This window comes from Phacochoerus africanus, chromosome 11 (genome assembly GCF_016906955.1).
Source record: "Phacochoerus africanus isolate WHEZ1 chromosome 11, ROS_Pafr_v1, whole genome shotgun sequence".
NCBI lineage: Eukaryota > Metazoa > Chordata > Mammalia > Artiodactyla > Suidae > Phacochoerus > Phacochoerus africanus.
The window spans coordinates 37651827-37664913 of NC_062554.1; positions in this window are offsets into that span (position 1 = coordinate 37651827).

The following is a 13087-nucleotide window of genomic DNA, read 5'->3' on the forward strand; positions in this document are numbered from 1 at the left end:
AGCATACCAAACAGGTTGAAATGATGAAATAGCATTTAGCTAACTGTGCTACTTTCCTCTTTTATATTTTCTCTGCCTTTAATTCAGGTAACAGTGGGAAGTGGGAGCTTTACCGTTGTCATATGCATTCCCCTTGCACAGAAGGCATTTTTTCCACGGTAGTGAAGGAGTTCCTCTACTGCCACCTAGTGCATTTTTTAAAGGGCTTAGTGGTTTAGTCAGAGGAGCTGGTTTATATTTGGCTCAAAGTGTGGGTGGAGGGAAATGAAGGGCGGGGGTAGCAGAAAGCTCAAACTTTTTGAGATGAATTTTTTAAAATGTATTACGTTAATTAGTAAAAGACGCTGAGTCACAGAAACACATTATAGGGAAGGACCTAGATATTTCAGACAAAGTTGCAGGAAATCAGGTATGGGGGACCCTGAGGTTCAAGGAGATTCTTTAAGTTTGTGAGAAAAGATTGTCTTTGTGGGGACAGATGTCATTATGAAGAGCTCAGCAGAAAGCAAAGAAGGGAGATTTGAATGGCAGTCACAGATGTGCAGTGTCTGTTTCTCCAGAGATAGTGTAATATATTCCCTTTAGGACCTCCCCACCCTACAGTCAAATATTGCATTTGCCAACAGAAAAGCTATCTCTGAGGCCCCTCTCTTTTTTCCAGTTCTCCACTGTCTCATCTCCTAACCTCTTCTAACAGCCTCTCCCAGACAAGTCTCATGCACTCCTGGCTCATTCCTTGCTAGAAGTTAGTGTCTCAACACTCTCTACTAAAAATGTCGTGAAAGGTTACCTATCAACCACCATCTTCAGGAGCTTCTGCCATTTTATAGGAGACCTTTGGATACTCTTCAAAGACTCAGTGCGGCTTCAAGTTGAAAGGATTGATGAGGGAGGTTGGTGGTGGCAGCCTTCCGTTTCTTTGATTTTTCGGCATAAGCCTTTAAGAACATGCTACCGTTCATGAACTTGCTCAGTTAAGAAACCTGAGGTCATCTTTGACATTTTCTCCTCCCTCATGCTTCCACCACTCATCCAACATGGAATACCACCCCCACACACCTGCAAATCCAATTGATCTCTAAATATTGTGGATTCTAGCTTCTAAAAGTCTCAAATTTGTCACTTGTCTCTATTCCCACTTACATGACACTAGTTTAAGTTACAATCATCACTCACACAACTTATCTCCCACAACCAACATTCATCTGGCAGCTAGAACTGGCTTTTTAGTTAAGTAAATTCAATCCTACTCCTTATTCTTCAATGCTTTTTCTTTTGATTTTAAGAGAAATTCCAAAGAGGATGGATATGTGTATATGCTTGACGGAATCACTTCTTGGGACAGCAGAAATTATCACAAACTTGTAAATCAACTATACTTCAATAAAATTTAAAAAAAATTAAAAATAAATTCCAGACATTTTAATGTGACCTAAAAGCCCTTACATGGTCTGGCTTCTGCCCAGCTCCCCAGACTTATCTCTTGCCATCTCTTCCTTCCATTCTTGTACCAATGACATCAATCTTCCCTCATTTTCTCCAAAGAACCAAGCTTCTTATCACCTCAGGGCCTTTGAACATGCTGTTCTGTGTGTCTATTCTTCATTCTCCTGGCACCTTGCTCTTCCTCACTGTTGCTCTAAGTACAAATCATTTGAATGATTCATTATTTAATATCTCTAAGCCTAAACTTTAAATTCTGTCAAGTCAGGTACCAAATATATCTTGTTTATTTTTTTAACCAGGCCAAAATAGGCAATTCATAAAAATGTGTTGAAAAAATTAATGAATTAATTATTGCCTATGATTTCTAGCTGTTTTAAGTATGCTCCCTGCATGAGAGCAAGTTTTTCAAAAACAGTCATCAATTTTTCTTTTTTTTTTTTTGTCTTTTCACCTTTTTCTAGGGCTGCTCCCACGGCATATGGAGGTTCCCAGGCTAGGGGTCTAATCAGAGCTACAGCTGCCAGCCTATGCCAGAGCCACAGCAACACAGGATCCGAGCCACGTCTTCGACCTATACCACAGCTCACGGCAATGCCGGATCCTTAACCCATTGAGCAAGGCCAGGGATCAAACCCTCAACCTCATGGTTCCTAGTCCGATTTGTTAACCAGTGAGCCACGACAGGAACTCCAATATTTTTTTAATTTATTTTTTATTGTTATTTCCCCCAACTCTTTTTTTTCCACTGTACAGCATGGGGACCCACTTATACATACATGTATACATAATTTTTTCTCTGATTGTTGTGCTGCGTTGTAAGTATCTAGACATAGTTTTCAGTGTTACACAGCAGGATCTCATTGTAAATCCATTCCAAGAGCAATAGTTTGCATCCGTTAATCACAAGCTCCCAATCCCTCCACTGTAAATCCATTCCAAGAGCAATAGTTTGCATCTATTAACCCCAAGCTCCCAATCCCTCCTACTCTCTCCCCCTCCCCCCAGGCAGCCACAACTCTATTCTCCAAGTCCATGATTTTCCTTTCTGTGGAAAGTTTCATTTGTGCAGTATATTAGATATCAGATATGAGTGATATCATATGGTATTTGTCTTTCTGGCTGATTTCACTCAGTATGAGATTCTCTAGCTCCATCCATGTTGCTGCAAATGGCTTTATGTCATTCTTTTTTATGGCTGAGTAGTATTCCATTGTGTATATATACCACATATTCTGAATCCAATCCTCTGTCGATGGACATTTGGGTTGTTTCCATGTCTTGGCTATTGTGAATAGAGCTGCAATGAACATGCGGGTGCATGTGTCTTTTTTAAGGAAAGTTTTGTCTGGGATTATGTCCAAGAGTGGGATTGCTGGGTCATATGGAAGTTCTATGTATAGATTTCTAATGTACCTCCATACTGTTCTGCATAGTGGTTGTATCAGCTTACATTCCTACCAACAGTGCAAGAGGGTTCCCTTTTCTCCACAACCCTTCCAGCACTTGTTATTTGTGGACTTATTAATGATGGCCATTCTTACTGGTGTGAGGTGGTATCTCATGGTAGTTTTGATTTGCATTTCTCTTATAATCAGGGATGTTGAGCATTTTTTCAAGTGCTTGTTGGCCATCTGTATATCTTCCTTGGAGAAATGTCTATTCAGATCTTTTGCCCATTTTTCCATTGGGTTGTTGGCTTTTTTGCTGTTGAGTTGTAGAAGTTGCTTGTATATTCTAGGGATTAAGCCCTTGTCCATTGCATCATTTGAAACTATTTTCTCCCATTCTGTAAGTTGTCTTTTTGTTTTCTTTTTGGTTTCCTTTACTGTGCAAAAGCTTTTCAGTTTGATTAGGTCCCATTGGTTTGTTTTTGCTTTTATTTCTGTTGTTTGGAAGACTGACCTGAAAAAATATTCATAAGGTTGATGTCAGAGAATGTTTTGCCTATGTTCTCTTCCAGGAGTTTGATGGTGTCCTGTCTTATATTTAAGTCTTTAAGCCACTTTGAGTTTATTTTTGTTTATGGTGTGAGGGTATATTCTAGTTTCACTGATTTGCATGCAGCTATCCAGGTTTCCAAGCAATTCTTACTGAATAGATTGTCTTTCTCTCCATTTTACATTGCCTCCTTTGTCAAATATTAATTCGCCATAGGTGTCAGGGTTTATTTCTGGGTTCTCTATTCTGTTCCATTGGCCTGTATGTCTGTTTTGGTACCAGTACCACACTGTCTTGATGACTGTGGCTTTGTAATATTGCTTAAGGTCTGGAAGAGTTATGCTTCCTGCTTGGTTTTTGTTTCTCAGGATTGCTTTGGCAATTCTGGGTTTTTTGTGGTTCCATGTAAATTTTTGGATTGTTTGTTCTAGTTCTGTGAAAAATGTCATGGGTAATTTGATAGGGATTGCATTCAATCTGTAGATTGCTTTGAGTAGGATGGCCATTTTTACAATATTAATTTTTCCAATCCAGACACATGGAATATCTTTCCATTTCTTAACATCTTCTTTAATTTCCTTGATTAATGTTTTATAGTTCTCGGCATATAAGTCCTTTGCCTCCTTGATCAGGTGTATTCCCAGGTATTGATTTTTTGCGTTGCAATTTTAAAAGATATTGTGTTTTTGTATTCATTTTCTAATGTTTCATTGTTAGTATACAGAAATGTGACTGATTTCTGAATGTTAATCTTACATCCTTCTACTTTGCTGAATTTGTTGATCAGTTCAAGTAGTTTCTGGGTTGAGTCCTTAGGGTTTTCAGTATCTAGTATCATGTCATCTGCATACAGTGACAGTTTTAACTCTTCTCTTCCTATTTGGATGCATTTTTTTTTTCTTTCGTTTAATTGCTGTGGCTAGGACTTCCAATAGGAACTCCAAATTTTTAATGGGATCTTAATGTTGGAGATGGTGGCAGAGATGACACAGACATGATCTCGTAAACTTGGTAGAGACAGAACATGGAAACAAAGTATCACACAACATTGAAATGTCATCATGCGCAAAATGAGTACATTTCTTTGGAAGCACAGAGGAGGAGGGGGTGAAATCAGTTTGGCTGAATCTGGTAGATGCGTCAGAGAAGATGTCATTCAAGTTGAAGTTTTGAAGGACAAATAAGAGTTCACAAGTAGCAAACAGGAAGTGTGATCAAGGGAATGATGGCAGAGAAGTGAGAAAGAACACAATGGTTTGAATGTAGGGAAAGGATGGCTTGTTATCTATTTCTCCACCAGACCCTCCATCGCGGTTATTAAATGCATACAGGGGACATTTAATTAACACCTGTGATTTGATTTTTGAAGAATGATGAGAAAAGTAGAAACAACAATATATATGGTATCTTGGTAAAGTCAGAATCAGAAACTAAATAAAATGAATTTTCTTCCATTTATAATATCAAAAACATTGGAAAAAATGTTTGATACCTTTCAAGGAAACTCCAACAAAAATGTCATTTCTGGGACTCCTCATATGTTTGGTCAAACTAGCTTGCCTTTGAAACCTCTCTGAAACAGGATTCTGAGTTTCAGCTGAAAGTTTACTCATGAAATTAAACCTAAATTTTCCCTCAGAGAACACTATTCCCTAAGGAATATCTTCAACTTGTGACAATGTTTTTTCCCCGCCACTTGCTGTATTTCTGGCCTGAGAGAATGAGAGGGTGACATTCTCTTAGCTCTATGCTAATACTTTTGAATAAATCCTTATTTACTCTCCTTTGAAAGTCAAGACATGTGACTTTATAACACCTAATGTTGATCCCTGGGACACTTTTATCTAATAATAATAAATATCTGATTTCTCTGCTTTTGACTTTTATTCTCTGAATCAAAACAAAATATCGAAGTAACCAATTACCTGTCACTTAAGAAATCCTGCCCCATCCTACATCTCTTTGGTTGCTAAGAATTAAGTTTCAGGAAACCAGTCCCTCACTGTATCAATTTTTGGAGAATTGAAAAGGTTACCAAAGGAAGGCAAGTTATTTATATTTCAAGAAGAAGAGATATTTAATACTACACATGAATTCTCAATTGTCTAAGATACACTGAAAATTACTGAATTGCTGCTCAGGAAAAAAATGGAAGAAGGGAGCACGTTTATACAAAATTCTCTCAGGAGCAAATTATGGGAGTTTAGTGCTTTGCTTATGGAATGATTTTAAGTTAACAGAAAATAATCGAAAGCCTTAATTATGGGTAACTTAGGTAAATAACTTTGCTTTCATATTAAGACATTATTCTTTTGTCTCATTTGGCTTCTGCCTCCTGTTTCCTGTTATTATTAGGACAATTTGTTACAGAAAGCCTAGTATCTTCTGTACTGAAAACCAGACTATCACCCTTAACGTTTTGTTTATGCCTATGTTTAAGTGTATTTCTGTGCCTTAGGACCCTAGGGTAAGATTCATCATTCCTATTCTGATCCTGAAGCACATTCCCTTTCAACAGAAATGTGTTTTTTGCATCATTGAATGGATCTCAAAGGAAAAGCTCTGGAACACTGGAGTTATCCAGGACTGAGGGAACAAATTAGCACAAAGATTGGCTTGAGTGAGCATCGCTGTCAGGGATCCTAGGCTCAGCTCCACCTCAGCTGGCTGTGAGGCACAAGCAAGTCCCTGGAGAAGTTGAGGCTAGATCTGGAAGGAGGAACGGCTCCAAGGCTCCTTCTAGCCTCAAACTACCTGGTGACAAGGCCAGCATTTAGTCCAGAAAATACTCGTATATTCAAGATTTACACCTCAGCTGAAATCCCTGGCTAAAGTGAAGGAACACTTTAATGATTTAAGAAGCTATTCAGTTGCCATTAAAAAAAAAAAGTAATTTTGTTCCTTCCAAAACTCCAAATTATTATGAAGATTTTTCTGCTGAGTCTTATGTTAAAGAGGCATTATGCACAGCAAAACTGACATAGCCTAAGGAATTGTAGAAGTTTTCATATCTGTTGATGTGGATGAGAAACTAAAATTTCCATATTTAAAACTGTCAGATGACTTCTAAATGGATAACATTAAATTATCATCAGAAATGTTCAGTACATTTCATCTATAGACAATAGTTTCTTGGTAAACTGCAATCTAACTTCTTATGCTAAATGGCTGTTTTTCTGTGTTGTCCCCAAGCTTGCTACCAAATGTGTCCCAAATGCAAGGGGATGAAATTAAATCATTTCTTAAGAGCGTGTGTGTGTGACAGAAAGAGAGAGAGAAGCAGAAAGGTAAGACAATATCTCTGAATGGTGTATTTTAAAAATAATCTTTTTTCTCAAAAACTACGTTTTTTAATGAGCCATATAAGCAGGATATTTGGAATGAGAAGCCCCAAACAAACTTGTTCAAAGACTTCCCAGTTGCAGTCTTGGTATATTTATAACGTAACAGTTAGGGGTCCAAATATCAGGATTTATTTTCTTTTTTACATCCAACAGCAAGAGGGGGAAAAAAAAGAGAATTACATAATCCTGCCTTAGCCTTTTTAGGGCAAATATATAAAGAAAGAAGACAATTGGGACACTATGATGAAATTAGTTAAAACCTTTCTAATTTCTCTTCAGAGAGTAGTGTTCTGTGAAAGAGATGCAGGACTTCGGGAAGGGGCACTGTGGAGGTCACAAGTGAAATAAACCAGAGCTACTTACACTTAGTCTCATAGTTAGATAGATAGATAGATAGATAGATAGATAGATAGATAGATAGATAGATTTCTTCTTCTTTTCTGGCTATACCCACAGCATGTGGATATTCCCAGAACAGGGAGCAAATCCAAACCACAGCTGTGACCTACACCACAGCTGTGGCAATGCCAGATTCTCAACCCACTGGCTTGGGGATCTAACCCATACCTCCACAGCAAACTGATCCACTGCAGTAGGATCCCTAAACCGCTGTGCCACAGTGAGGCCTCCTCTTATATTTTTGTTACCATTTTTTTCTCCAACACATGTAAGAGAATATGGTCCATAAGTAGGCATAGATATTTCTTGATTGATGGCTTGCTAAAGGTAATAAATAGCCAAGTTTAATCAGCAATAACAAGTTTATCTAAATAGTTTATAGTTTTTATCTAGCTAGAGAGAAGGTGGAAGAGAGTGATAACTTTTTTTGCATGAGAGACACAGATAGAAGGAAGAGCGGGAAGAGGAGGAAATGAAGGAGGGGAGAGAAGGAGAGAATGAGGGAGAAAAATGGGACAAATAAAACCTAAAGTCAGCAGATGGAAGGAAATCATAAAGATCAGAGAGGAAACAATAAAACAGAAATTCAAAAAATAATAGAAAAAAAATCAATAAACCCAAGAGCTGGGCTTTTTAAAGGGTAAACAAAATTGACAAACCTCTGGCCAGACTCACCAAGAAAAGAGAGAGAACCCAAATAAACAAAATAAGAAATGAAAAAGGAGAAATCTCAAAGGATATTGTGAAAAACCGTAAGAGAATGCTACGAATAGAAAACCATATGCCAACAAATTTGACAACCTAGAAGAAATGACAAATTTTGAGAGACATACAGCCCACCACAACCAAGTCAAGAAGAAATTGATAATTTGAACAGACCAATCAATGTATGAAATTGAATATATAATAAAAAAAGAAAATCCCTACAAACAAAACTCCAGAACCAGATGGCTTCACAGGTGAATTTTATCAAACACACAAAGAAGAACTTAACACCCATCCTTTTTAAACTTTTCCAAAAGATTGAAGAGGAAGGAACACTCCCAAAGACGTTCTATGAAGCCACTATCACCCTAGTACCAAAACCAAAGATGCCACCAAAAAAGAACAGTACAGGCCAATATTTTTTATGAATATAGATGCAAAAATTCTCAACAAAATTTTAGCCAACTGAATCCAACAATGCATAAAAAAGGTCATACATCACAACCAAATGGGATTCATCCCAAGTTCACAAGGATGGTTCAACATACACAAATCAATCAATGTCATATACTACATTAACAAAAGAAAAGTCAAAAACCACATGATCATCTCAATAGGTATAGAAAAAGCATTTGACAAAATTCAACACCCATTCATGGTAAAAAAAACTTTTATTAAAGTGGGTATAGAGTGGTATTATGTTAAGTGGCTTAACATAATAAAAGCCATTTATGACAAACCCACAGCCAATATAATACTCAACAGAGAAAAGCTGAAAGCTTTCCTGCTAAAACCTGGAACAAGACAAGGATGCCTACTCTCACCACTTTTATTCAATATTGTACTGGAAGTCCTAGCCACAGCAATCAAACAAAGTAAATAAATGCATCCAAAGTAGAAGAGAAGAGGTAAAATTGTCATTATATGCAAATGACATACTTTATATAGAAAACCCTAAGGACTCGGGGTACACCAAAACTACTCAAACTGATCAATGGATTCAGCAAAGTAGAGGATACAAGATTAACATTCAGAAATTGGTTACATTTCTCTATAATAAAAATGAACTATTGGAGCTCCTGATGTGGCGCAGTGGTTAACAAATCCGACTAGGAACCATAAGGTTGCGGGTTTGATCCCTGGCCTTGCTCAGTGGGTTAAGGATCCGGCGTTGCCGTGAGCTGTGGTGTAGGTCGCAGAAACGGCTCGGATCTTGCATTGCCGTGGCTCTGGCGTAGGCTGGCAGCTACAGCTCCGATTCGACCCCTAGCCTGGGAACCTCCATATGCTGTGGGAGTGGCCCAAGAAAATGGCAAAAAGACCAAAAAAAAACAATGAACTATTAGAAAATGAATGTAAAAAATAATATCTTTTAAAATCACACCACAAAAAAAATTAAATACCTAGCAATAAACCTGGCCAAGGAGGTGAAAGACTTATACACTGAGAACTATAAAACATTAATCAAGGAAATTAAAGAGGATTCAAAGAAATGGAAAGATATACCTTGCTCCTGGATTGGAAGAATTAATATCATTAAAATGGCCATACTACCCAAAGCAATCTACAGATTTAATGTGATCCCGAATAAATTTTCAAATTATCCATGACATTTTTTCAGAGAACTAGAACAATGCAAAAATTTATATGGAACCATAAAATACCCAGATTTGCCAGAGCAATCCTGAAGGGCAGGGGGAATCCAAGCAGGAGGCATAATTCTCCCAGACTTCAGACAATATTACAAAGCTACAGTAATTAAGACACGATGGTACAGGTACAAAAACAGATATACAGATCAGCGGAACAGAATAGCAAGCCCAAAAATAAACCCAAATGCTTATGACCAATTAATCTTTGACAAATGAGGCAAAAGAATATAAAATGGGAAAAAGACAGTCTCTTCAGGAAGTGGTGTTGAGAAACTGGATAGCTGCATGTAAATCAATGAAATGAGAACACACCCTCACACCATGCACAAAAATAAACTCAAAATGACTGAAAGACTTAAACATAAGACAAGACACCCTAAACTCCTAGAAGAGGACATAGGCACAATGTTCTCTGATATCAACTGTACAAATATTTTCTTAGGTCAGTCTCCCAAGGCAATAGAAATGAAAACAAAAATAAACGAATGGCACCTAATCAAACTTACAAGTTTTGCACAGCAAAGGAAACCATTAAGAAAAATGAAAAGACAACCTATAGAATGGAGAAAAAAGTTTCAAATGATGCAACTAACAAGGGCTTGATCTCTAAAATATACAAACTTATACAACTCAACAGAAAAAAACCCAATAACCCAATTGAAAAATGGTCAAAAGATCTGAATAGACATTTCTCCAAAGAAGATATATGGATGGCCAGCAGACACTTGAAAAAATGCTCATCATCACTGATTATTAAAAAATGCTTACGAAACAAAGCTACAATGAGGTACCACGTCTCATTAGTCAGAATGGCCATCATTAACAAGTCTGCAAATAACAAATGCTGGAGGAGGAGTGAAGAAAAGGGAACCCTCCTACACTATTGGCCGGAATGTAAACTGGTAACAACCATCATGGAAAAAAGTACAGTAATTCCTCAGAAAATGAAATATAGAACTACTATATGATCCAGCAATCCCACTCCTGGGCATATATCTGGACAAAATATTCAATTTAAAAAAAACATGCATTCCTATGTTCATTGCAACACTATTCACAACAGCTAAGACATGGAAACCACTTTAATGTCCATCAATAGATGAATGGATTAAGAAGATATGGTACATGGAGTTCCCACTGTGGCTCAGTGGAAACGAATCTGACTAGTAACCATGAGGTTGCGGGTTTGATCCCAGGCCTCGCTCAGTGGGTTAAGGATCTAGCATTGCTGTGAGCTGTGGTGTAGGTTGCAGATGTGGCTTGGATCACTCATTGCTGGGGCTGTGGTGTAGGCTGGCAGCTGTAGCTCTGATTAGACCCCTAGCCTGGGAACCTCCATATGCTGAGGGTGTGGCCCTAAAAGGCAAAAAAAGAAAAGAAAAAAAAAAAAGATGTGTTACACATATATGATGGAACACTAATCAGCCATTAAAAAAGAACAAAATAATATTTGTGGCAACATGGATGCAACTAGAGATTCTCATACTTAGTAAAGTCAGTCAGAAAGAGAAAAACAAATACCACAGGATAGCGCATATGTGGAAACCTAAAATGTGGTACAAATGAATCTATCTACATAACAAAGACTCACACACACTGAGAACAAACCTGTGATTACCAAGAAGGAGGGAGAGGGAGTGGGATGGACTGGGAGTTTGGGGTTAGTACATGCAAACTATTACATTTAGAATACAAAATAAGGATAAGCAATGAGGTCCCACTGTATAGCACCGGGAAATATATCCAGTTACTAGTGATAGAACATGATGGGAGATAATATGAGATAAAGAATGTATGTATGTATGTATACATACTATTATTGGGTCACTTTGCTGTACAGCAGAAAATGACAGAACATCATGGATCAATTATAATTTAAAAATTTTAAAAAAGGAGAGAAGATTGAGTGCAGGAGAATAAGAAAGAAGAAAACAGAAAGAACAAGCAAGTGTTTCAACAAACTATTCAGTTACATCAGTGTTTTTGTTTCACGGTATTTTAACTCCCTCTTTGTATAGTTTCTTTCCACACCTTCATGTACAGTAACTTCATGGATGGCATCGTACTGGTCTCAGTTTCTGCTCATATAGCTGGCCCCATTCCATCTGGAATAATCTATCCTTGCACCCTCTCCAATGTTTCCCCAAGGCCAGCTCTCCATGGATCTCTAGGTCTTAGCTAACACCTCATCTTCTCTGTCCTTGGCTGATTACCCCATTTCTCCATCTAAAATAGCTGTAGTCCCATGGCTATTTGCCCTCCACTGCCCTCAACCAGGGTTCTCTAGCTCAACCCTGCATCATTGCCTTTGGAGACTTTAGTACAATTTATAATGACTTTATTTATTTCTTTGTTCATCTGTTTTCTCTCTCCCTCATTAGAGTATTAAGTACAGGAGGGCAAGAACCTGTCATCACTGTTGTGTTTCCAGTAGACATTTGGTTGACACTCAACAAATATTTGGAAAGTAAATGGTCTTGTGTACACATGTATGGGTCACTTTGCTCTACAGCAGAAATCAACACAACACTGTAAATCAACTATACTTGAATAAAAACATTTTTATTAAATGTTTGTAATAAAACATTTAATGCGGCAGAGCAGAATTATTGTCCTCATTTTATAGTAAGAAAATCTCAGAGGTGCTCCAATCACTTGTCCTAAATCATACAATCAAGACCACAATGGTTCCTTTTATTTAAGCCCAAGATTTGAGCCAGGCTTCCTTCTAATAAAGTGATATTGGGCACTTTACAGAATCACTGTGCTTCCATTTTTCTACCTGTAAAATAGAGACTATAATAATCTATCTCACTATTGTTATGAGGACGAACTAAATCAGAATATAAAGCATTTAGAACAAAAAGCACAATGTGGGTTAGTTATTGTCAGCATTGCACGGTTCTCTTTAGCTCAGAACTGTGTTGTTTTTTTTTTTTGGTTTGGTTTGGGCAGTGCCTCATTTTCCAAAGCAGAAATATCTTTTAAAGCATAAATCCTTTAACGGTACTTAAAATTCCAAAATAAAAATTGTGGTAAAAAGAACATGAAAGCAGTGGTCATTTTAAAAATGCACTTTATCAAACAACAATAAAGAGCTGGGTAGCCACCTCTTTTCCAACTCTGTCTCCTTCATGGACCACCACCTGGAAACCCCACTCTAATGAAACAAAGAGCCTTTACCAGACATAGTGACTTCCAAAATTTCCCAGCCACGGCCTCCCAAATGGCAGGATAACCCTTATGTATTATCCACTTTAGAAAAAGCAGCACAAGGAAGAAATGTCTCAAGATGAATGAAAGGTATTTGAGGAGAGGACACTTTTGGGCAAAGGAACCATTGTGAAGCAGGACTTTGAGAGCTGATAAAGAGTTTAATGGCATGAGTCAAATGCTAAAAGTCATGGCTCGCTGCCTCCCCCAGGACCCCAAGACAAACCAGAGACAAGGATTCTAAGATATGAGATGTCCAGGGCTGAGCTGCAGTGTGTTGAGCTAAACTAACCACTCTAACCAATTTTTACTTCTCCCTGAGGCTTGTAATTTAATGGCCTTTAATTCCACATTTAGAGAACAGGACTTGGAATGTATTTCCATTGAGAA